Consider the following 24,628-nt stretch of genomic DNA (forward strand, 5'->3'; position numbering starts at 1 on the left):
TGGGGACAACACAAGTTTGCAGCAAAACCCTGACAGTAATAAGTAAATTTCTTAAGGTCTCAAATCAAACTGCGTGAAGAAGTTAATAGTACCTCCATGATTTCATGCAGAAACACATAATCAAGTCATCCATACAGAGTTCAGACTTGGAGCGAGAAGCTGTTCAGAGCAAACACAATTTTGCTAAGTCCTACCATTCAATGATTAACACAATAATGTTAGTCCTACCATTCCATGAATAAACACACAATAAGGCAGTTCTAAAAGTTTGTAGTTTATTGAGTGATTGAAATAATAAAACAGTAGAAACCATAGTTAGATGCAAAAAAATATGCTAAACAAAAATAAAACCTGAGGACAATGTTGCTTTTCTGGGTGAAGAGGGTAATGAAACAAAATTCTCAAATTCAAAATTCTTTGTATTGTCAACTTTTCTGGGTGAAGAGAGTAATGACTATCAACAGAATCCACAATTCAACATCCCAGATGCCTAACCTATCATAAAAAAATAAAAATAAATAAAAGATTTTCGGTTCTGTTGACTAACAGCAACCAGAACAGTTTATCTAATTACAGAAACAGCACAGCATGGTATGCTAGGTGTACTCGTGAATCAAAAGTATCTTCAAGGAAACAAAATTCTCAATGAGCAAAAACAGTGTCATTGCGCCTAGGAGGTCTATCAGGAATTGTTCCTGGCTTGAATTTTGACGCATCATGTCTTGCCAGCTCAGGAGGCACTGGGCTGTTGCTCTGAATAAGCATCTGCTTGAGATCATAGAAGACGTCAGTATCATGCAGCGTCAAAAATGTTGTTGCCACACCAGTCTTCCCAGCACGTCCTGTTCGTCCAATTCGATGAGTGTACATTTCAATATTCCCGGGCATATCATAGTTTATGACATGAGCTACATCAGGTATATCAATCCCACGTCCTGCTACATCCGTTGCAACAAGAACATTAAAACGCTTGGTCCTAAATCCTTCAAGGCTAATCTCTCGTTGTTCCTGTGATTTCCCTCCATGCAATGTTGTCACCCTATAACCTTCCTTATCTAAACCCTTTGCAAGAGTATCAGCAGCCTTCTTCGTATTGATAAACACCATTGCGGTCTTATCCCCTAGCTCATTCAGCAACTTCCGCAGCCTCGGCATTTTCTCTGATTCCTTGAGCATGATCACACTCTGGGTTATGAGATCAGTTGCCTTTCCAGCAGTTCCAATGTCGACCACAACAGGGTTCCTAAGGTACTTCCTGGCAAGACGCTCCACAGCTGAGGGCATGGTAGCACTGAACATATAGGTCGTCCTATATATCTTTTTCTCATCAAGCTCTTCATCTTCATTTTCTGGTTTTAAATTGCTTGAAGGCATTGCATCCAATACCCCAACAACCTGGGGCTCAAAACCCAAATCAATCATCCTATCAGCCTCATCAAGAACAACATAATTACATTGGTTAAGAACAGCATATCGCCTCTCCAAGCAGTCGATCAGTCGTCCAGGTGTGGCTATCACAACCTCACAACCCTGTCTGATCTTAAAACCCTGCTCTTCAATGGACTGCCCACCAACAATTGAGACCACCTTGATACCCAAATAGTGTGCAAACTTCACAGTTTCATCTTCAATCTGCTGGGCAAGCTCCCTAGTAGGGGCCATGACAACAGCATATGGCCCTTCAGCCTCATTCTCCTCACTCATAGGAGGTAATCTAGAGATGTAAGTCAACATAGGGAGAACAAAAGCAGCAGTCTTCCCTGAACCCGTTTCTGCAATCCCAATCACATCTCTCTGTTGTAACCCAAGTGGAATCGCAGACATCTGAATCGGAGAGGGCGTCTTGTACCCTGCCCTCTCCACCGCCTTCAAGAGCTCCGGACTCAACTTGCTCTCAACCCAATTCCGCATAGGCCTGGGAATCCTCGACCCCTTGTAGGAAATATTGAAATCCTCCCTGAAAATTCTCCAATCCCTCTCCGTCATCTCTTCAAGCTTCTTCTCCGACAAGTGCCGATCGACCCTCATATCGAATGTATCATACAAATCCACCGCCGCTTCTTTCTGCCGCTGGGCAGCAGCTTCCTCCGGCTTCTCTGCAATCCCTTCTTTCTTTCTAATCTCCTCTCGCATATCCTTCTCGTTTTTTGCAGCAAGTTTTTTCTGCTCTCTCCGATCCATTCCAGCACGAAACCCTCTACCAAACAACAATAGAGCCTCATGCGGGTTCTGGTATAACGTATTCATGTCCCGAGAGGTGTCCTCAGTGTTCTCCCAATCGAACGAGAACCTGAACTTCTCGCTAGGTTTAATAACTCGTTTTTTAGGTTTTTTGGTTCCGAGGTACTGTTCTTTAATGGCTTCGAGCTCCTTGTCACGTTCTCGACCGGCTTGCTTCTCTAAGCGAGTCCTCTTTCGCGCTTTGATTTCTTCTTCTCGTTCTCCTCACGGTTCCGCCGCTCTGACTCTCGTTCTCGTTCTCGCTCTCGCTGGCGGTCACGTTCTCTGTCACGATCGCGGTCACGTTCGCGAGGGCGGTGGTGACGGTTTTCAGGAGAAGGGTCAGGGGGTTTAGAGGAACGATTCTGTTCCGTTTGTTGTTGGAGACGAAGCTGTTCAGCTTTGCGTTTCTGTTCTGCAACTTCTTCCTCACGGCGTTGAAGAGCTAATTGCTCGCGTTCAGCTTTGGTGAGGAAGACGGGCTTCTTGATGTTGGTGGAGAGTGTAGCGCTGACGTCTTCGATTGGGCGCTTCATGTAGACGTTAATGGGGGCAGTGCTGGAGAGCGAGACTGCGGAAGCAAATGATGAGTGGTCGCTTGGTTATTTGCAGGAGGGGAAGCAGAAAAACAGAGGAGCCAAACTAAATTGTAATTCGTAATACGACCTATGAAATCCTTTCCCCCTCTTTTAGCATTTTAAGGGTTTTTTTTTTTTATGTTTTTTGTTTCTCCTGGATGGAAAAACAAAGAAAATTAAAAACTATTTACAACCGTTGCCATTGTGTGATTGTTAGGCGTAGGGGTGTCAATACTCAACCCGAACCGTTGAAACCAGCCCGAACGAGCCCGGACCACATCGGACCGAATTCTTAATGGTTCGGGTTCGGTTTGTGGATCCAGAGAGACAAACGGTTTGGTTTGGTTTGGTTTGGACTAGCCCGACGGTGCACCGGTAGCCTGAACCGTTAGGCCCGAACCCAAATCGAACCGACCTAACCCGATAAATGAGTAAATCAGTAAATGCCTAATGCCCCATTGCCCTCTAAATGTGTAGTGATAGTTTCTCACTTTATCTCATATCTTTTGTTAGTGATTACCCAATCAATTGTATCCATAGGCCATAGGACATAGGATATAAAGATGAATTGTATTTGAAATATTTTATGTACTTAAAAGAGAAACAGAAGAAAAATTAGCACTAATCGGACCTTACTAGTTATATAAAACCGGTACCAAACCAAATCGAAACCGATATCAACCCGTTATCATAAATCGAAACCAAACCGCACCGAAATCGAAACCACACCAAAACCGAACATTTCTTAATGGTTTGGTTTCGATTTTTATAAAAGTCACACTGAAACCGAAAAACCCGAACCAAAACCGGCCCGAACCGACCCGTTGACACCCCTAGTTAGGCTAATCTTCAATGGCTTTGAGAGCTAGTTTTCAAAGATAATTAAGCAAGCGGTTATCAGTACTAAGGGTGTCAATCACAAGCCCGCACCAGTAGAACTGACCGGAACCGATCAATCAAAAACCGTGACCGACACGATTTATAGACAGATCGGGCTTATGGACCGACCAATTCATAATCAGTCGTTCCTATTGCCTGGTTGGAGACCGACCGACTGACCGGATATGATTTTTATTAACAAAAATATTAGAATGGATTATGCATTTGCCGTGAATTAAGCATTCAACGTCCTGCCACATCACCCCACTCTAATCTTTTTTGTATAATCACTCACTCACCTCACGTCACCACTAAGAGTACAACTGTACTCAAATATTGAAATTCATCTCTGTCTCTTCGCTCTCTCTCTCTCTGTCTCCCTCCCATTTTCAATTTCACAGATGTAAAATCAAAATCCGAAAACAAAATCAATTGCAGCGGCAAGGCAGCGCCATATGCAAAGTACCGAAATCTCCAACAGGGTCTCATGTAGGCACGTTCATTGTATAGCAAGAGGGCAAACTGGATCACATCGTCAAGAATGTCTACTCCGGATTGGTGATGGACCAAGAGATTGCCCAAGTTGGCATCTGAGGCCTCTCTCTCTCTCCTTATTTCCTTTATTGGATCTTAATCTGAGAAGGTTTTGACATGAGCAACATAGAACAGATTGAAAAGATAAGATGTCCTCTTATTTTTTCACTCAATCACTCGATTGTCCCTAGAAATAGCGTTTCCTGGGTATGATTTCATCATCTCTGAATGGGTTTTTTGTTATGAATAAATTAATTTTGAGTTGAAGTTTGTCCAACTCTGTGTCAATGACTAGCCCGATTGTAGCCCGAAACCCGACCTAGCCCGATCTAACCCGATCAGACCCGGCCCGAAGACTTAAACGGGCGATCACGGTGCAGGCTTTAAGCACCGTGAAACCCAACTAGGCCCGATCGAACCCGACCGAACCCGATCGGTTGACACCCCTAATCAATACATAAACTAAAGTTAACTATTGAAAAGTTAGTAGTCAACTTTTAACCATTTTAAGGTTGTTTCATGCAATATGTATTCCAAGACTAACCCTCCACATTTCGTTTCTCATCATTTCCATCATTGTCATAGCTGCAAAGATACAGAGAAGTGTGAAATGACTGTTCTGTCCCATTAATGGTGGAAATCTCACCCCTATTGATGCTTACGCACATGCTCCCATTGCCCCTGTGTTGGCGTAAGAGCGACGTTGGCTTTTAGGAACCCTCTTCCTTGTTAAATATATTGGCATTAGATGTATGGCTAAGGGTGTCAATTTGGCATTGGAAGCGGAAACCGGACCAAAAAAACTAGAACCGACTCAGTTTTGGATTTACCTTTAAGTTATCAGTCCTATTCTAGATCTACTTATTAAATTATTGGTCTCCCAATGGTTCTAGAACCAATACACCAACTAAGAATCGTTGGAACCGAAACTGGTGGAACCAAAATAAATCCACATCCTAACCCTATATAGTATATAATTCTTGAGATTTAAGGTCATGAGGGTTAAGGTCAAGTCCTTTACTTTTTTAGGTTTTTCAATTTTAATTGGTACCACTTGTCTCATATGCTATTTTACCAAAGATTCGGTTGTTAATTTAAAGGTCCATTTGAGAATTCTATCTTAAGTACATGCCTTAAGGAAGCATTTGGTTGCGTAAATCTGTTGGTGCATTTTTTTATTCTGGATTCAATTCCATGAAATCAGTTTCTGTGGATTCATAATTTTTGAAAGATTAATTGTTTGGTTACCCTGATTCTATAACATGAATCTTCTTGAATAACTGTTTGGTTACCTTGATTCTGTGACTTGATTCCTCCTGAAAAACTATTTGGTTACCCTGAGTATGTCAGGTGGATTCATCCTGAATCTATCTGAAAAACTATTTGGTTACCCTGAGTCGGTCAATTGGATTTATCCTAAATCTATCTGAATAACTGTTTGGTTACCTTAAGTCTTTCATTTGGATTCTTCCTAAATCTATGTAAAAGAATGTTTGGTTGATCATGTGAAAAGGATATTGGCCAAATTATTCATTCTTAGTAAAAGTAATTTTGTGGTTAAGCTTGGCATGTCTGAAATGCACCTTCATGCCATGTAGTTTGGCCCTAACTTCTGATTAGTAAATTGAAAAATAGAGCTTCAAAGTTAAAATTAAAAAATGAAATGCAAATCACTTCAAAGGCCCCATTTAACTATTTGGTTTCAATGTCTCCGTCACTAGCATGCACACGAAAATTAAATTCAATTACATAAAATTCACAAATTTTAGTCTAACAGTTCCAAGGCAATCCAATCAAGGGTAGACATGGTCCTTCTTATCTTCTCCTCATTCCTCCCACACTTCTTTACTTGTTCAGGTCAAGTTTTTTTACAGCTTCAAAGATGTGTTCCAACATCTTTGTATGTTGCTCAGTTATCCATGATAGTTGTTGGGAACCTCTAATTGCTGAATTGATAAATCCCTGCCAATAGTCTGTGGTTGGATTTGGTGGTTGTGTGGTGGAGGATAGACCCGCAGAGGTATTCACTACTTGCTCGTTTGAAGATGAAGATTCCCCCTTCATCTATAAATTTAAACATTCCACAATCAACAGATTTGTTTTCCTATAAGAAATATGAAAAATACATTTGTAAATAATTTCTATTAAATAATCTAACCAAATATGACTTCTTTCAAGAATTTGACTTGACAAATGAAATAATTAACAAACAAAGAAACAATATCTACCAGGGTGGATTGCGGGTAACACCAAAAATCTCGACCTACATTTAGTCCTTTAGTATACCTTCGAACCTTGCACTGCCCTTTTCCACAATCACACATTTTAACTTGGTCCATCCACATAAAAAATCGAAGTGTGTTGGCGACACTTGTAGAATCTTCTACCCAGATTAGTCTTAGTATTCGATTTCATAATTATACATTCACGACCACATATGTCACAAGTTGATACATTATCCATCTGAACAGAAGAAATATCAACACATATCAATAGAAAACAGAGAATTGAAGGTGATTGTCAATTTGTCATACACTTTTCTATCAAGGAAGAGAATACAAATGTACAATAGAATCGCTAGACACAAGCTAGTGGCTGTGCCCAATGGGTATTTTGATCGATTTCAGTATGACTTTGGAATTAATACAAGCTTTCATGAACAAACTAAAGATGTCATCATCCGAATCTCAATGAGGTAAAGTATCTTATTCCATAACTTTTTTTTTTTCCATTATTTGATTATTTCCTAAAAAGAATCTAAAATATCATTCAGATCCCATGTACCATAGCCCAACGATATTTGTGCGTCTCTAATTGCTTCTAATTGCCAAACATAGTAGAGAATCATGCACCACCTATGCTTCCATAAATTAATAAATGGAAGCAGTAACCAAAATCAGTTCTCTACCCATTATTATTCGTAACCGATACATGGGAACCACACAAAAATTTTGAATTCCATCAGTAAAACTGGATTCTGGGGATCCAAATCCTAGCAAACCACTAGACAAATAATCCAATTAATTCTTCAGGAATGTTAGAGAAGGTGAACTGTTACATCCGTACCCAAACCCCGGTTCAAAGCCCGGTCTAACCAGCTTGGTTTAACTCGTGTAGAATCGACGGCGGAGTACTCCAAGGAGCTATGGGCAATGATACTCAAACCGTCTCACAAGATTATTAACCTTGAGACAGGGGAGGTCATTGAGGATAGGTTCATCGACAAGGACAGGGGGAAGTTTGTCAACAAAGGAGTATTCTTGGCGTACCCTCCACAGGCAGACCCGCAAGGCCCTGCCCGATTCGATGTACCACTTTATGACGATTGGGAGTAAGCCATTATTCTCATGCCCCATTTATAGCATGAATAATATTGCATGCAGATGATTTATTGGGCTTGGGTGTATAGCATCCCTTTAATTTAAAGATAGAGAGGGCCTGTGGGCCTCATTAAACATGCCCTAGTGACCTTTTGGAATAAATAGGGCTAAGGCCACTATTCCCCTCTCATTCTAACCCTAAATCAATTTGGAGAGGGAAAGAAGAGAAGAAGAGAAGAAGAGAAGAAGAGAAAGACGGAGAGGAAGAAGGAAGTGAAGAAGGGAGGAGGATTCACTCACTCACCATCCCCCATTTGGTAAGTCCCTCACCAAACCACCATTACTTCTCTCATCTCCATTAATCCCTATATTCTTGGATGTTGGGTGGTGTCCTACCATTAATGGCTTCACCAACCTATTGGAGAAACCATTAATGGAAGGTACTAAAACCTTCTTGATGTGGTAAGTGAATGCTTCCTTCCTCCCCATTTGGTGACCTAAGCCATCAATGCCAACTCTAGCTCAAGAATACATGAGCTAGGGTTCATTGATTCCAAATCTATCACCCATCTCTTGTGTACGATTGGGTTTATAAACCCTCTTGATGGTAAGACCTAAAACCCTAGATTAGGGTAACATTCTTGGCCATCATTGTATGGCATAGACCTAAAACATACCCATTTGAGCCATGAAACCAAAGCCCCAAGCCAAATATCCACTATAAACTTGTTTATGTAAAAAGGTAGTTACAGTCGGGCTAAAATGGTAGGAGTAGCCCAGGTGACCTTCCTACCTTTTTAAGCCCTGCCTTCCTACCTTTTTCTCTCGGTGAAAAATGGTAGGAACAGTCCAGAAATGTTCCTACCATTTTACCAATTTGTTCCTACCATTTTACAATATTTACATTTTTAAACCCCTATTGATTCCTACCCTTTTGGGGACCTTAGCACTAGTCTCTTGTGGGTCTTTTTATGCATCTAGGACACTCAAACACGGGGGTCGACTCACATTTTAGCATGCTGAATCACTTGCGATTCGATTGAACCAAATCTCAAGGTGAGGAAATCAGATACCCAAACCTATGTGTGAAACGTGTTATGCTCCATGGTTGTGGTTTACTTTTAGTTACATGCATGAATGATTATCGAGAATGGTCGGTTAATGGACCATGTGTTGTGGGAATATGTTGATTGCAATGCTTGCATATTATACGTATATGCTAGGGTACATTATACTTTTTTTTTTTTTTGGGGTAATTGGGTGCATTATACTTTCAATGCTTCTATTGCGATGCTACATTGGCATGAGAGCATGTGGTGTGTGTGTGTTGGGATGGATAACATTATGTGATGAGAATGAATGTGGTTATATGGTTGTGAGAATGAATGTGACGTTATATTGAAATGTGAGAATGGTTAATGACGATAGAATGTGTGAGTATGATGGGATCCAAGTACCGTAGTGTGCGCCGGGCTTGGGATCGATAATTATATTGTGACTATATGTGTGCGTGTAAAGCTAGAGGGAGCGAGATGATAGCGAGCCCGACGGAGGGACTATGGACTCGGCCTCTAGCTTACATGTGTACGTACCCCCCCTTTTCTAGGTATTAGATGTTGTTGGTTAGGTCAATATCGTACCCCGTACTACGACCCTTGCCAACAGGGGTTTACGTGTTGGATAATCCCCCACGGGGACACCAATGTGTACCGATTGAGGTGCTGGGAGCGACGATTCTGACACGAGGACCAGAACCGTGGCAGTGGGGTTAACTTTGGGGGTTTGTTGGGTAAACCAGTGTGTACCAATTGAGGTGCTAGGACTGGTGAGTCCGATTGAGGACCAGGACCGGTAGGCTCCCTGCGCAACTCGGGTTTGACATCGTCGGATAGGCCATCCGCATGTGAGAGATGGAGGGCCGGGGATGCTACCTAGGGCGTTGCAAGTAGTACTATACCTGACTTAGAGGTTAGAATTAGGTGCACATATAATTATTGTTTCATGCATCATAGCATTATCATCTATGCATGTTGTAACCCTTTCCATGATTCGATTTACTCATTGGGCTCAGTGGAGCTCACCCCTTGTGGAAACTTCTTTTTAGATGATGATGCAGGTGTGATGGAGCCAAGCGGCTCGGAGCCCATGGCCCTTGAGAGAGGCAGTGGCGAGGACTGGTGGACCCCTGAGGAAGGGGAGCATGGACCAGATTGCTACTGCGAGACTTGCTACTTAGGAGAGTAGCTTCTTGAGATATTTGAGCCGGTGGCCCCCTTTTTGGATATATTACTCTTGACTTAGATATTTACATCCCCCTATTTTTTTTTTGGATATTTACTCTTATTGAATATTTACCATTCTATCATTTTGAGTCCCGTCATGAAGAATGTATTATTTATATACTATGTAATACATAAGTCCTGATGGGAGGATATCATGGTTTCGAATATGTTTATGGAGGATTGTTGAACAGGGATAAACATTGGCCGTTATGTTATTTATATTATCATTTAGTTTTCGTTACTCTGATTTATCATATTATATTCTCTCCTGACTCTTTATGTCTTGTGCGGTGTGGACGAGTTAGCTTAACTACTGCATCTGTGATCCTGGCGGTAGTGCGGGAGCATATTTGTACGCTCCGATCACAGATTTTGGTGGTTTGGAATTCAGTGTGTGACATGAACAATCCATCCAAGGACCTGTCAACCTTGATATATAATAGCTAAAACGGACAATCATTTCAAACGGTTGTTGTTTAAGTGTAAGCAACAAAAGTATAAAGCATAAACAGGATACAACACATGAAGTGTATCACATGTCACTTCACTTATAGCTCATAAAATGTACAAGTAGTTTAGTTTGTACATGGTTTGTGCATGGACAATCTTAGCCTTAAGGCCTAACTGGACCATATCTGAACCATACTTAAAGTTCAACTTATTACAGTAAGTTAACTGATCAGTCCAACATTATGGAATTAGCATCTACAAGATTCTAAAAAGAGAGATTGAAAATACAAATTCATACCTTCCCAAGAACAATAATGATGCTTATAGGCACATAGCAACAGGCACATGTCTATTTTCATAAAAAATTAGTGGGATATAAATGTATAGACAACCTGAAAATTTTCAAGACTAATGATATATTGTATCCGTAAGGCTAGCATCCCAAGATAGCATCAACCATTCCAACATTAGCACTCTATGTCATGCTAACTAAACCAAAAGCTAAATCTAGAGTTAATATTACTTAACACCATAAAGTATGTTTGTTAGTTCATCCAACTCCTCCATTATCACCATAAACCATATAACCAAAAAACCCACACTGGGTACCACTAGTGCATTAGTCTTCACTGATGTCCTCCCCCTCTGCCAGATAGCTTTCCAGTATCTTTGGCTTGTCTTCATTTCTTGCTTTCAGAAAAATAATGGCTTTCTTCTTCTTTGACATAAAAAGATTCATTGCACGAAATTGCGTGTCGAAGTCAATGCTTGGAAGGGTATCAATTGCATCAAGGAGTCTATAGACAAGATCATCTAGTGAGTAATTCTTAATTAGAGAATTTATGGCAGCAGCTGTGGCTTTTAAGGGACTTGATTTCTTTTCAGCTCTCCCTTCTTTCTCTTTTCTCTACCACTTGTGGCAGATGACCGAGGTCGACCATGACTACGACTACCACCTTCTAATTGAGTGACTAGGACACTATCCGTAGCTTTAGTAAATTCTTCACCAATAACATCAAGGCCATGTAAACCCTCAGCTAGCATCGAACTATCATGCATATAGTCATTCACTACATCATATGAGTGTTCAGCTCCGTGCCCCGTTGTAACTTTATTTCCCAACCATACTGCAACTTCCAGGTGTATGGGAAGCACTCTATGTTCTTTCCAATATTTTTGTTCCTTCTTCTGCCAAATACAATCATAAGACATTCGTAAATTTATTATAAAAAATAAAGAGCAAATTACATGCACCCCCTGTAGTTTGAAACAATATCAAAACACTCCTAGTTTCACTTTTACAAAAGAACCCCAAATGGCTCACGATGTTAGCAAACTGTTAGTTTTGTAAGTAAAAAGACCATTTTACCCTTTTAGTTTAGTGACCTACATTAAGTACCATTTTACAAAGTATAATTTTACCCTTATTTACATCTTCTCCTCCAAACAAAAATCCCTAAATTGATTCCCACCATCTCCGGCAAAAGTACAGAAGACCAAACCATCTCTGATGGACCCCTCTTTGCCGAGCCACGCTCTGGCGAACATTAGTCTTTCCACCGCCAACATTCCATCCATCGGTTTCAAAGTCGGAGGGTGAACATTCCATCCTCCGGTGAACATTAGTCTCTCACAGGAGAACAAGAGCTTACAAAAACGAATTGTCAAAGAACCTAAATAGAAACAAAGACATGGAGTTTTGCTTAATGATAAAAGAACCAGCTTGAAATCTGAAATAGATAAGGAGGGGGTGGCCAAAAAAAAACCTGGGAGTGATTTTTCTTCATCTTTTCCATTAGGGTTTCAATGGCAAGTTGAAGTTCAGAGTGAAGAACGAACGACTAATTTGATGGATTTGAGAATTTAAGGGGGATCGACATCTGGAGCCATTGAGTTTGTTGCAATCTCAATCAACGACCTCACCTTTCCATTCCCATCTCTCTGACTCTCCTCCTCCATCACTAATCAATTCCAGTTTCTTCTATCCCAATTCAAAGAGGCTGCTTCCGTTCCGACTTCAAGTTACACTATCCGTCCACAGACCTCAAACCTTCCAAACCCTAACATTTTCTGCCCAATTTTATCTTTGAAAATCATTGACATTTTGATTTTCATCCCCTTCCCTATCAAGGATGATCTATCCCAACTTCCCACGCTTCACAACCATCACCCCAATAAATCCAAAATTTCCCCTATTATTCAGAGTTTAGGCTCTATTTGTTGCAATGAGAATTAAAGGAAAGAAAAGCAAATACAGCTGCCATAGACACAAATACAACTAGGCAAAGAAAGAAAGGGAGGTTACAACGAACAATTGATTGCCGGAGAGAAGATGAGTTTCTCCCTCGCAGATTGCCAGAGAACAAAGAGATAGATGGAGGAAGATGACAATGGAACGTTGGTTTTGGGAGATGGATTTAAGTTATGGGTTTGATCTAGGAATAAAAGGGAGAGAGATGCAATAGATGAACACGCTGCTCCTCGCTGCCATGGCAGCCCATGAAATTAATTTTTTTTAAAACGTAATAGGAGCAGAAGGGTTTGATCCAAGAATAAGGGTAAAATGGTCCATGGGAAAAATTTAAGGGTAACATAGGGTTTTTGAAAAGTTTAACTATAACTAACGGTTTACACTTGATGGTAGGGGCTTATTTGTAAGCCATCCAAAAATCCAGAGGGGTGCATGTAAATAGTGAAACTAGGGGGTGTTTTGATATTGTTTCAAATTACAGGTCTTGTAAATATTTGATATAAGGGTGTCAACCGGTTCGGTTTTGGGTATTCGGTTCAGTTCCATGCCTTGTAGGTGTGACCCGAAATCGAACCGAAACCCGAGTCGATTCTAGGACTAACAACCGAATCCGAAATACCTCGGTTCGGTTTGGTCTCGGTTCTAATTCGGTTTCAAAAAATGGTTCTAATTCGGGTATTGCCGTCACCATTGAAGAAGATGGAAGATTGGAGGTTGCACACTTGCACGTTGTAGGCAGCCTTGCAGATTGGATTGTTGGGAGAAAATGGAGGTTGCACACTTGAAGTTGAAAGAGTTGGAAGACTTGAAGTAAAAGAGTAAGACTAAAAGTCTAAAACTAAAATAAAAATAATAAAATAGGAAAGGGAATATGACAGGCCATTCGGTTAGAGAATTAGAGTTAAAGTGTTAGACAATTACCAAAAAAACAAAGAAGATAAATAGGGTTTTTGATTTTGATGCATACCGTTTTGGTTACTTTACTTGCTTTATTAAATATCATTTACCCAAAAGATATTAAAAGATATAGGGTTTGGGAATAAATGGGTATTCGGTTTAGTTTTGGTTCAAACCGACGAGTCTGAACATGAAACCGAAACCGAACCGAACTGAATTAACTTATCATACATCTGAACCGAAACCAAACCAAATTAATTCGGTTCTACTCGGTTCGGTTAATTTGGCTTTGTTTCGGGTTCGATTTTCGGTTTCGGTTTGGTTTTGACACCCTTGATTTGATATACTAACAACTTTACCTTGAATTCATACCACACATGTTGTGGTGCATCAAACCTCATTTTCATTGCGTTCTAGCCTAATCCATTTTGCTTCTGTAGGTCACACAATGCTCTAAGCCTTTGTTTTCATATTCTATAGTGATTTTTACATTGTTCCCAATCATATACCATTCCAAACTGGTCATTGATGGCAACTAAGAATGACTGCCACTGGTCTTTCCTTAGGCCATTATCTCTAGTCCTCCCAGTTCTATGATGTCCAATAAGACACTCTAGCATGAAATGTGAAACATCACTGGGCCATGAAGCAATATCTCGTTCCCTCGCCTGGGAACCCTCCCCTGTATCCATGCTTTCGATAGATAAATAACTCAAATTCAATTAACCATTACAGAGACTATAATACCATCATTACAGTTAATACAATCATTCCACATAATCAAAGAACTCAAATTCAATACAAGGTTAAAGTTACTATCACAAACATTCAGATAACATTTAATAGAATCATTCCACATAAACAACTAACTCATAACTCCTCAACAGATAAGGTATAAGTAAAACCTACGATTAAGTCAAATTATCAAACAGAAAAAAAGTCAAGAATATTCAACTTAAAATTACATCAACAAGCAATCCAATGAAAGTAGTTAATGACCAAACAAACATAGAAATCTCAATCTTCATCACCAACATCTTCATCAACCGGATGGTGGTGGGTTTGATAATAGGATTGAATGTCTCCTGGTAATCAACCCCGGGCTGCTGATGGAAGCCCTTTGCAACCAGGAGAGCCTTGTATCTTTCTAGGGTACCATCAGCTTTGCGCTTGATGCGGTAGACCCATTTATAGCCTACAAGATTCATTGCATCGGTATGAGGAACCAATGACCATGTCCCATTTTTTATTAAGGCATTAAATTCTTTATTCATAGTAGTGTGCCACTCTTGAACCTTGGAAGCCTGCGAAAAATAAGTAGGTTCAAGGGGGGTGGGAACATCAGTAGATAAAGCACGAGGCCGTGGGGGGCAGCGTACAACTCATGAATAGAGCGAGTATGTAGGGGGGGAGATGGGGGGGATACAGGCGGTGAAGGAGAGGCGGATGGCCATATGGAGTTGGCGATAATGGGAGAGTTAGGAAAGGGAGGTAGGGGAGGGGGGATCATGAGGAGGGGACACAGCATGTGGGGATGGGGGATCAAGGGGAGGGGTAGGGGCTTGGAGGGGGACCGCACAGGGGAGCGAGGCCCATGGAGAAGAAGGAGAGGGGTAAGGAGGGGGGAGGATGAGAGAAAGAGAAAGGTTTGCTCATCAAAGCGGACATGACGAGCAATCCAAAATTTCTTGGAACGAATGTCGAAACATTGGTAACCAGTGTACGAAGGACTGTAACCAAGAAAAGCACAGGGTGTGGATCGAAAATCCATCTTATGGCGATTATATGGCCGTAGATAAGGGTAACAAAGACATCCAAAAACCCGAAGAAAAGAGTAATTAGGAGCTTTGTGATGAACCAATTGGAATGGCGAGAGATGAGAGATGATCTGATACACTAGAAGGCATGCGATTAATAAGAAAAATAGCCATTTCAAGAGCAAAGTGCTAGTAACGTTGTGGAACATGACCATGGGCAAGTAAGGATAACCTAGTTTCAACAATATGACATGGCGACGCTCAACAGCCCCTTGTTGCTCATGAGTGTGAGGACAAGAGAGGCGATGAGAGATGCCAACAAAGGAGAAGAAGGTGGGTAGAGTGCGATACTCACCTCCCTAATCAGTTTGCACAACACGAATCTTACTATTAAATAAATGTTCAACCATAAGATGAAAAGTGCAAAAAATCAAAAACACATCAGATTTGCGTTGAAGAGGGAAATACCAAATATACTGAGTGCAATCATCAACAAAAATTACAAAATAACGATGTCTATCACTTGAAATAGTAGGAGCAGGCCCCCAAACATCACTGTATATTAAGTCCAAAGGAAAAGAAGCTACGAGAAGGAGAAAGAGGTAAAGAAAGATGACTTGCTTTGCCAAGTTGGCAAGCATTACATAAAGTTGATAAACGATTAGAATAACAAGGAAGACTATTCTGACTAAGCATAAAACGAAGAAGACACTCATGAGGATGACCAGGGCGAGAGTGCCAAATGTCTAAGGATGTCCTTTCAGCTGAATGGGCAGTTGGGGAAGAAGCCAAATCAAAGCAGATAGTGTAGAAGCCATTGTTACTCAGTCTGGAAAGCAGTGTGGTCTTGGTTACTTTGTCCTTCACAAAAAAATGAGAAGAGTGAAACTCAAAATAAACAAAATTATCTTGACTGAATTTTTGAACGGAAAGAAGATTCTTAGATATAGAGGGGACATGCAAAATATTAAATAAACGAAAAGAAAGGGAGTCAGAAGAAGAAAGGTAAGTGACAGTACCAATGTTGGAGATGGGGAGTCCCTTACCGTTACCTATGTGAAGCTGATCAGGGCCATTGTAGCTGTCATAGGAGGAGAGGGAATGGAGATCCGATGTGACATGGTGAGAAGCACCAGTGTTCAAATACTAGGTGAGAGAGGTGGAAGGTGGTGGCCTAGGAAGTAGAGGGGGATTGGCATAGTAGGCGGCAAGGGGTTGGGGGCATAGGGACGGTATGGGGGGTTAGAGGGTTGGTTGGTGGGGGGGGAGTTGGGGTGATGGAAGAGGTGGGGTTGGTCCTTGTAATGGCATTGGGCAGCAGTGTGATAAAGCCGATGGAAGATGGTGTACCATGTAGTAACCCCTTGTAAAGAAGAACGACACCCATAACCACAACCACGACCATGGCAGCGACCACCCCTACTGCTGGTGGACCCTTTAGAGGACATGCCAGTGCCTGGATCAGAAGAAGAGGGACTACGCTGCACTGTACTGGCAGTAGGGGACCTGCTGATGTAGAGGACTCAGTGAGAGAGAGCTTATTCAAAGCCAAACCATGAAGAAACTCATGGCTAAGGAGCATGGCGTGGAACTCATCATAAGAGATTGCTTTAGTCCTAGTGAGGAGAGAAGAAACCATAGCTTGAAACTCGGGTTTCAAGCCGCGATAGACATGTAGATTAAAGGTACTTGGGCGCTAGGGTTGACTAGCCGTAGTGAGTTCGGATGCAATAACCTTCGCATGAGTAAGAAATTGAGATACAGGTTCATCTTGTTGCTGGGTGATGTTCGAAATAGCCATGGAGAGAGACATCAAACGGCTCTCAGAAGGAGAGGAGAGAGCAGTGGATAGGGTATCCCAAATTTCCTTACTCAATTTGTCATTGAGAATGAGAGGAAAAACCTCCTCAGAGAGAGATGCAATTAATAGACTACGAATCATCGCATCATTGCGAAGCCAAGAGGCAGAGGCAGTATCTTCAGTAGGGCATGGAGTAGAGCCATCAAGATGCCCAAAGAGATTCTGGGCATCAAGGAATGGTTCTACTTGGGTCTGCCAGTAGAGGTAGTTCTTCGTGGAAAGCTTGATGGAGATGTAGTGGTGAGCCTGTGGGAAGGACACACTAGACGTAGAAGTAGTGGTGGTAATGGCATTAGCGTCAGCCATTGATGAAGAAGAGAAGAAAAAAAAAATAAAGAGAGTAGGAAAACCAGGAACGCTAGCTCGTGGGAGCAGTGGCGTATGATACCATATTATAATAGGAAACTACCTATGATTGTGTACATGTGATAATAGGAAAGTCTTGGAGTCTAAGCAAAGCAACCGCATATAGAGTTTCTACATGCATGAAACTCTATATACGTCAATACTATGTCACTGTTAGTGGCCAACACATTAGATGTGGTACCTGCATAATTCGGAATAGGGTCTTCCAATTGTGGGTTAGGCATAGCAATTAAGGCTATATTAGTATTATCGGTTTGGGATTGAGTGGAGAGGTGATGGGGAAGTGGGTAATATACCAGATGCAACAGATGCCATTTGGGTCTTTAAGGGGCTCATTGTGAGGGTTAGCCGTGGCATACAATCAATAGATGTGAAAGTGGGTGTTGTGACCAAAGTGGCATAAGGAAATTGATTTTCAATATAGTTAGCATGCCTGACTATATAGATATGACCTGTGTGGACATCCAAATAGCGGTATCCTAGGTGTGAGGGGCTATAGCCCAAAAATACACAAGATTTAGATCGAAAAGCAAATTTATTAGTGTTACAAGGTCTTAAGAGTGGATAAACTGCACAACAAAACACTTTGAAAAATTTGTAGTTTGATGTGAGTTTAAAAAGGGTTTTGAAAGGGAGAGATGTTATGCAAAACAATAGTAGGAAGATGGTTGATTAAGAAAACAGCCGTTTCGAAAGCATAATTTCAATACTTTAGAGGAAGAGAAGCATGAGTGAGAAGAGTTAACCCTGTGTCAACAATATGACGTTTTTTTCTTTCAGCCGCACCATTTTGTTCATGCGTATGAAGACACACAACTCGATGAAGGATGCCATATTGTTGAAGATATTGATTTGACTTTTGATAATTCCCTCCCCAGTCGGATTGGAAGGCTTTGATTGGTCTGGAAAATTGCTTTTCAACTAATGCTTTAAATTGTGCAAATATGGAAGAAACCATTGAACAATTAGAGAGACGGTAGTACCAAGTAAACTTAGAAAAATCATCAATAAAAATTAGAAGGTAAGAATGGCCAGTAGTTGTGTTCATAGGTGTAGGAACCCATACATCCGTAAAAACCAATTCTAGAGGTGCAGTACTAATACTACCAGTAAGAGGTAATGAGATTTTATGAGATTTCCTGAGAAAACACAAAGAACATTTATTTAAAGTAGATGAAGAATAGAGCAATGATTGAGAGTTCACTACTAAGCGAACAATATGAGAACATGGATGATCAAGACGAGCGTGCCAATCATCAGAAGAGGGGCGGGCAACAGAGTGATCAGTGTGATCTGATGGTTAAAATGATGAAGCAACATTGGCGTTTGTGTCACCTGATCCTTCATAGCAAAATGGAAAGGGTGAAACTCAAAATAACAGTTGTTATCCTTGGTGAAATGATGAACAGAAAGTAGATTTTTTTGTTATTTGAGGAACATGAAGAATGTTGTTGAAATGAAAAGAATTATTTGATGAAGATGTAAGTTTAGAGGAACCAACATTACGAATATGTAACCCGATGCGTTTACCTACTCGTAAGTTATCCTTACCCATATAACTAGTGGAAATTTACAGGTTTGATATGTCTGGAGTGACGTGAAGTGTAGCTGCCGTGTCAGGAAACCAATCAGTCATGGAAGATGGTGGTGTTGGTAGAATCCTAGTCATATTGTCATTTGGTGAAGCAGTGACATTAGAGTTAGAGTACTGATAATAGCAATTGCTTGCAGTATGATTGAACTTATTATAGATCTGATAACAATCTTTCCTTCGATTCTTCTACTAAAGCCATTAAAAATGTGGAGCATTATTGGTAGAAGAAGGTGGCTCATTGATCTCTAACTGATTAGATTTATATTTCATTTCAAAAACATAAGTTGAAATGGATTTATCGTGTTCCAAACTTCAGGTGGAGTTGAAAAACATTTGAGAGAGAGTGTCAAAAGAGGTTTGCAATGCGTTCCAAACTTCAACTGCAGTGGTGAGTTTGATGACATAGGGGAGTATCTTCGGTGTGAGCGTTGCAATGAGCCAACTAAGAGCAAGCTGGTCCTTGCGAACCCAGTCAAAGTAGTTAGAATTAGTTGCTGGAGTACTGAGCCTTCGACATTAATGGTTACTAAAGGGCATTTAAGAGAGCCATCTACAAATCCAAGTAGGTCGTGACTACGAAGAAGGGGAAACAGTTGTGTTTTCCAGAGAAGGAAGTTATCGCTAATTAACTTCAAGGAGATATGATTCTAGAAGTTGGGAGGTGGGGGAGTGGTAGAAGAAAGAGAAGAGGCAACGGTAGATGATGAAGACGACATTATGCACCAGATCGTATTTGGTGCTCTGATACCATGTAAAGCGTTAAGATCTGAGATAATTTTGAGTCATCTCACATACCTCAAGATTAGGTTGTGGTCTTTCTTTATAATATTTGTTTCTTCAGTTATTACAATGAATAACTACAGATTGATTTAATGTGAAAACTTGTTACAACAGATAAACATTGAACAAGTCAAGTTTAAGTTTAAAATTTTAATTTTAAATTGTATCATTAATATTCAAGACTATAAATATAAAAACAGAGGAAACATCCCACAAGCTCAAACACGGAGCCTCTTCAACCAGACTTAGGTTCCTTGCCTCCTTAGAACTCAAGGATACAAAGGTACGAGCCTATAGAATAGATCTTGTTAAAGTAAGGTCGTAAAAGTAAAGGTAAAACCAATTCTGTCAGCAAACCTGTCCACAAATATTCACTTAAAGATATTCTAAGAATCTTTTTATTTTATTTTTTCAGAAGAAGAAGATATTCTAAGAATCTGAGTGCAAAGCTGGAGATTGAGATTTGAATCCACGATAATTATTTGTGGTGGAGTGTAGTGTATTTATAATATTTACAAGAGATAAGATCTATCCCGAAGAGGACAGAAGTGTGGAGCTGGAAGGCCTTTAGTCATGATGTCAGCAAGCTGATTAGGACTAGCAACAAAGCGAACATGTAGGCGACCAGCAACAACCTGTTCACAAACGAAGTGGAAGTCGATCTCGATGTGCTTCGTACAGGTGTGGAACAGTGGATTCGCAGCAAGGTAAGTCGCACCAATGTTGTCACAGTAGAGTAACGGGGTAGGGGAAGAGACACCCAGCTCATGGAGAAGCTGACGCAGCTAAATGAGCTCAGTGGTAGTATTGGCAAGGCCCTTGTACTCAAACTCGGTGGATGAATGAGTGATCGTGTGTTGTTTCTTAGAGCTCTATAAACTTAGGTTAGGACCTAGATAGATGTAGAAATCACTGGTGATCTTGTTCCTAGGTACCTTTTTGATATCAGTGTTTTTCTAACACTCTTAAGACAGTAGTTGATCAAATGGAGGAGACTACAATAATGAAGGTACCTGGGAACGAAATCACCAAACTGGAAAAGTTTGATAGTTCGTTCTACAAACGATGGAACGGAAAGATGTATTTCTTCCTCACTGCTTTGAAGCTTGCTCATGTCCTGAATGAAGAGAAGCCAAAAGCACCTGCAAACACCACTGGAGAAGCTTCAAGTGGAGAGACACCGATACAGAAATAGCAGCGCCAGAAGTGGGAACAAGACGACTTTATGTGCGAAGGTTACATTCTCAATGGGTTATCAAACACACTTTATGATGTGTATGAGCCCAAATTTACAGACAGTACGTCTAGAGAACCATGGGAGGATCTCGACAAAAAGTACAAGATTGAAGATGCTGGCAACAAGAAGTTTCTTGTAAGTAAATTATTTGATTACAGAATAATAGGTGATAAATCCATTATTTCACAAACCTATGAGTTGTAAGATCTCATTAATCAAATAATCTCTGAGGGCCATACTCTTGATGACTCTTTCTAAGTATCTACAATTATATCAAAATTACCTCTTGTTTGGATTGTCGGAAAGAGTTGAAGCAAAAGAAAGATGCAATGACTATGCAAGAGCTGATAAAGTATATCCAAGTTGAAGAGAATTCTCGCAAATTGGATAAACTTGAATTGGAGGAAAAATCTCCAAAGGCTCATGTTATAGAAAATGCATCTTCTAGGGGTAAAAAGAGAAAGTTTAATGGAAAATGATATGTTTCGAAAAAGAAGAAGGGTAGTTTTACTAACCCTAAAGCGGCTTGTTGGAAATATGAGAAAGCCGATCATTTTAAGAAACAGTGTCGAGTTTATCTCAAGGAGAAGCAACAAAAGGAATAAACCAACATAGTTGACAATGATGACTGGGCTGCTATGATATCTGAAGCATTCATAGTTGGTGATGATGAAGAATGGTGGATAGATTCTAGTGCAACCAAACATATTGCCAAGAATAAAAATTTGTTCAAAGTTTATGAACCTATAGTAGATGAACAAAATCTCTTTATGGGAAATTCTTCAACTGCTAAGGTCATAGGTAAAGGCACAGTGGTTCTGAATCTCACATCCGGAAAGAAGTTTACTTTGAATGATGTACTTCATGTTCCTGATATTATGAAGAATTTAATGTCTGTAAGCTTGCTTGACAAACATGGATTTAAAATCCTGTTTATGTTGGAAAAGGTTATGCATCGAATGGGATGTATAAATTCAATATAGTTAATGGAAATCCATCTTCTACTTATATTGTTTCTACTTTTGATACATGACATTCTAGACTTGGGCATGTTAATTATAAGTGCATGAGAAATATGGTGCAAATATTGTCTTAAGATAGTTAGGAAAATACTAATATCAAAAGAAGAGGACAAAGAGATAGGCTGAGTCGAACAAGAACGCTCTGTCCTTAAGATAATATTTGCACCCTATTATTGCACTGGGTTGCAGCAAATCTACCTCCCAAGATAAAACAAGCTGGACTAATTATTGATTTGCAGAGACAGTAATCACTTGAAACTATCAGAGAATTGAGAATTTGTTAATGCCTGACTAACTGAAATTGTACCACAAAAAATGAATGATTTGGGCTGTCCATTTCACCTCTATTTGTAGTGGTGGATGTATCCCTTTAAGACATCTTATGGAATGGGTGTGTCCATTGACATGAGTGGATAGGATTAAAAGATTCTAATCCAAGCACTTATATGTAAGTGTCTCTTGAAGATGCCCCATGGTGTAGGTGTGTCTCTTGGAGATACCCCATGGTGTAGGTGTGTCTCTTAGATCAATGGATTAGATTAAAAGATTCTAATCCAAGTGCTATGAATGCACCTATTCAAATGGATATGTCTCTTTGAAGATACATGTTCCTTGGATATGTCTCTTTGAAGATATATGTCCCTTAGATATGTCTCTTTGAAGATACATGTCCCTTAGCCAAAAAATCAGGCCAACATTGAACCAAAGAATGACCTAAAACCGTCCACACAATTATTGAAAAATTTCAACACCAATCATCAGGACATCTAGCCCAGTCAGCATCAGTGTAGGGATGTAGCTGAACTGAAGGAGAAGGGCGAAGGTGAAGTCCAAGATGCAAGGTGTCCTTCAAGTACCGGAGGATGCGCTTAACAGCGGTCTAGTGATCGATCATGGGGGAGTGCATAAACTGACACCCCTTGTTAACCGAAAAGGTGATCTCGGGTCGGGTCAGGGTGAGTTATTGGAGGGCAACAACAGTGCTGCGGCAGAGGGTAGGATTAGAGAATGCAATACCCGGGGTACGAGAGAGCGTGGTGGTGGAGCTTGGGGTAGGCTTGGGCTTGGCGCTGTCCATATGAACTAGGTGCAAGAGGTCTAAGATGTATTTAGATTGGGAGAGGTAGAGGCCAATTGGAGTGCGGGTGGCTTCGATGCCAAGGAAAAAATGGAGATTACCAAGATCTTTGATCGCGAATTCGGTTCCACGGGTAGTAGTAATGTGTTGAACCTCAGTGGCATAAGTGCCCATGACAATTATGTCGTCAACATACATAAGAATGTAAAGTTGGAGATTGAGATTTGAATCCAAGATAATTATTTGTGGTGGAGTGTAGTGTATTTATAATATTTACAAGAGATAGGATCTGTTACAATAAGATAGAGACCTTGATAAACTAAAACAGAATTCATTAGTTATCTCCACTAGAGTCATGGTTATCAACAACATGAGATGTGGGTGGTGCCTTATCAAGAGGTGGAGTGAACGTAGGACTCATATCCATAATATTGAGGATCATAAATTACCCCATATTATACGAAACCCATGAGAAATGACTTAAAGTGCCATAATAGTTAGGAGTGCACACCTTATTATAGGGATGTAAATGAATAGCCAAAATCTGTTTCCATATCCATGTCCGTATCTGTTTAGCACTATCCGAATCCATCCGAAAGCTAAACGGATACGGATACAGATAAGCTATAGCTATCCGAAAAGCTATATTTACATGTAAACGGATAAAATATTCGATTCGTATCTGTGTCCGTATCCGTTTAGCACGACGGGTGGTTGGGGGTTGAACATCATCTCTCTTTGACATTTTTCTGAAGTGTTTGTGCCATCTGCACTTTCGATGAGAGGGGTTTTGGAGAGTGAGGATGCCCCAGACCCCGACGGCCGTCGGGAGGTTGGGGTGGAGTCTCTCCGTGGTCAGTGTTCAATAATGGACTTTTTCTCACTGGTGGTGTCTCAGGCGGCGGTCGAGCCGGATGGGGTAAATAATGGTGTTTCTGGTTCTAAAATTGTGGGGAGACCAAGGTCATATACAGCTGCAGGGGGAAGGGTGGCGTTATCGACAGTGGAGAACCTTCCTTTGGCTGTAAAGGATGGTAACCTAGAGTGAATCAAGATCCCATAAGAAGCATATTAGGCACAGGTGGAACTACACCGATTTTCTCTCCTAGGCCGGATCAACTTTAGGTTTACTACCATGGACAGGTTGTGAGACTATGATGCTGCTTCGTGGGTGTTGAAATAGAGGGTGGTTTTGAAGTCATTGGGGAGAGGCTTTGTGCTTTTCCGATTTGCTTATGAAGAGGATATGGCGTACATATGGAAACGTGGCCCTGTTAGGATGGATGGCCAATTGCTGTCATTCCAACGATGGCGGAGGGATTTTAATGTCAATGAGAATTCCATCATGCACAGGCTTACGTGGATCAGATTCCCAGATTTGCCACAGGATTATTGGCACGATGACATTCTTCTCTCCATGGCGAATGCGGTGGGAAGGCCGGTGGCAATCGACAGGAAAACCAAAACCTCTTCCTTTGGTCACTTTGCTAGGATATGTGTGGATTTGGACGAGGCTCTTCCC

At 40.7% G+C, this 24,628-nt stretch overlaps 1 pseudogene; it reads right to left on the reverse strand.

Moving 5' to 3' along the window:
- Positions 1-522: 522 nt before the first annotated feature.
- On the reverse strand, positions 523-23,926 carry LOC122663999 (annotated as a pseudogene).
- Positions 23,927-24,628: the final 702 nt, after the last annotated feature.

The sequence above is a fragment of the Telopea speciosissima genome, chromosome 6 (genome assembly GCF_018873765.1).
Source record: "Telopea speciosissima isolate NSW1024214 ecotype Mountain lineage chromosome 6, Tspe_v1, whole genome shotgun sequence".
Lineage (NCBI taxonomy): Eukaryota > Viridiplantae > Streptophyta > Magnoliopsida > Proteales > Proteaceae > Telopea > Telopea speciosissima.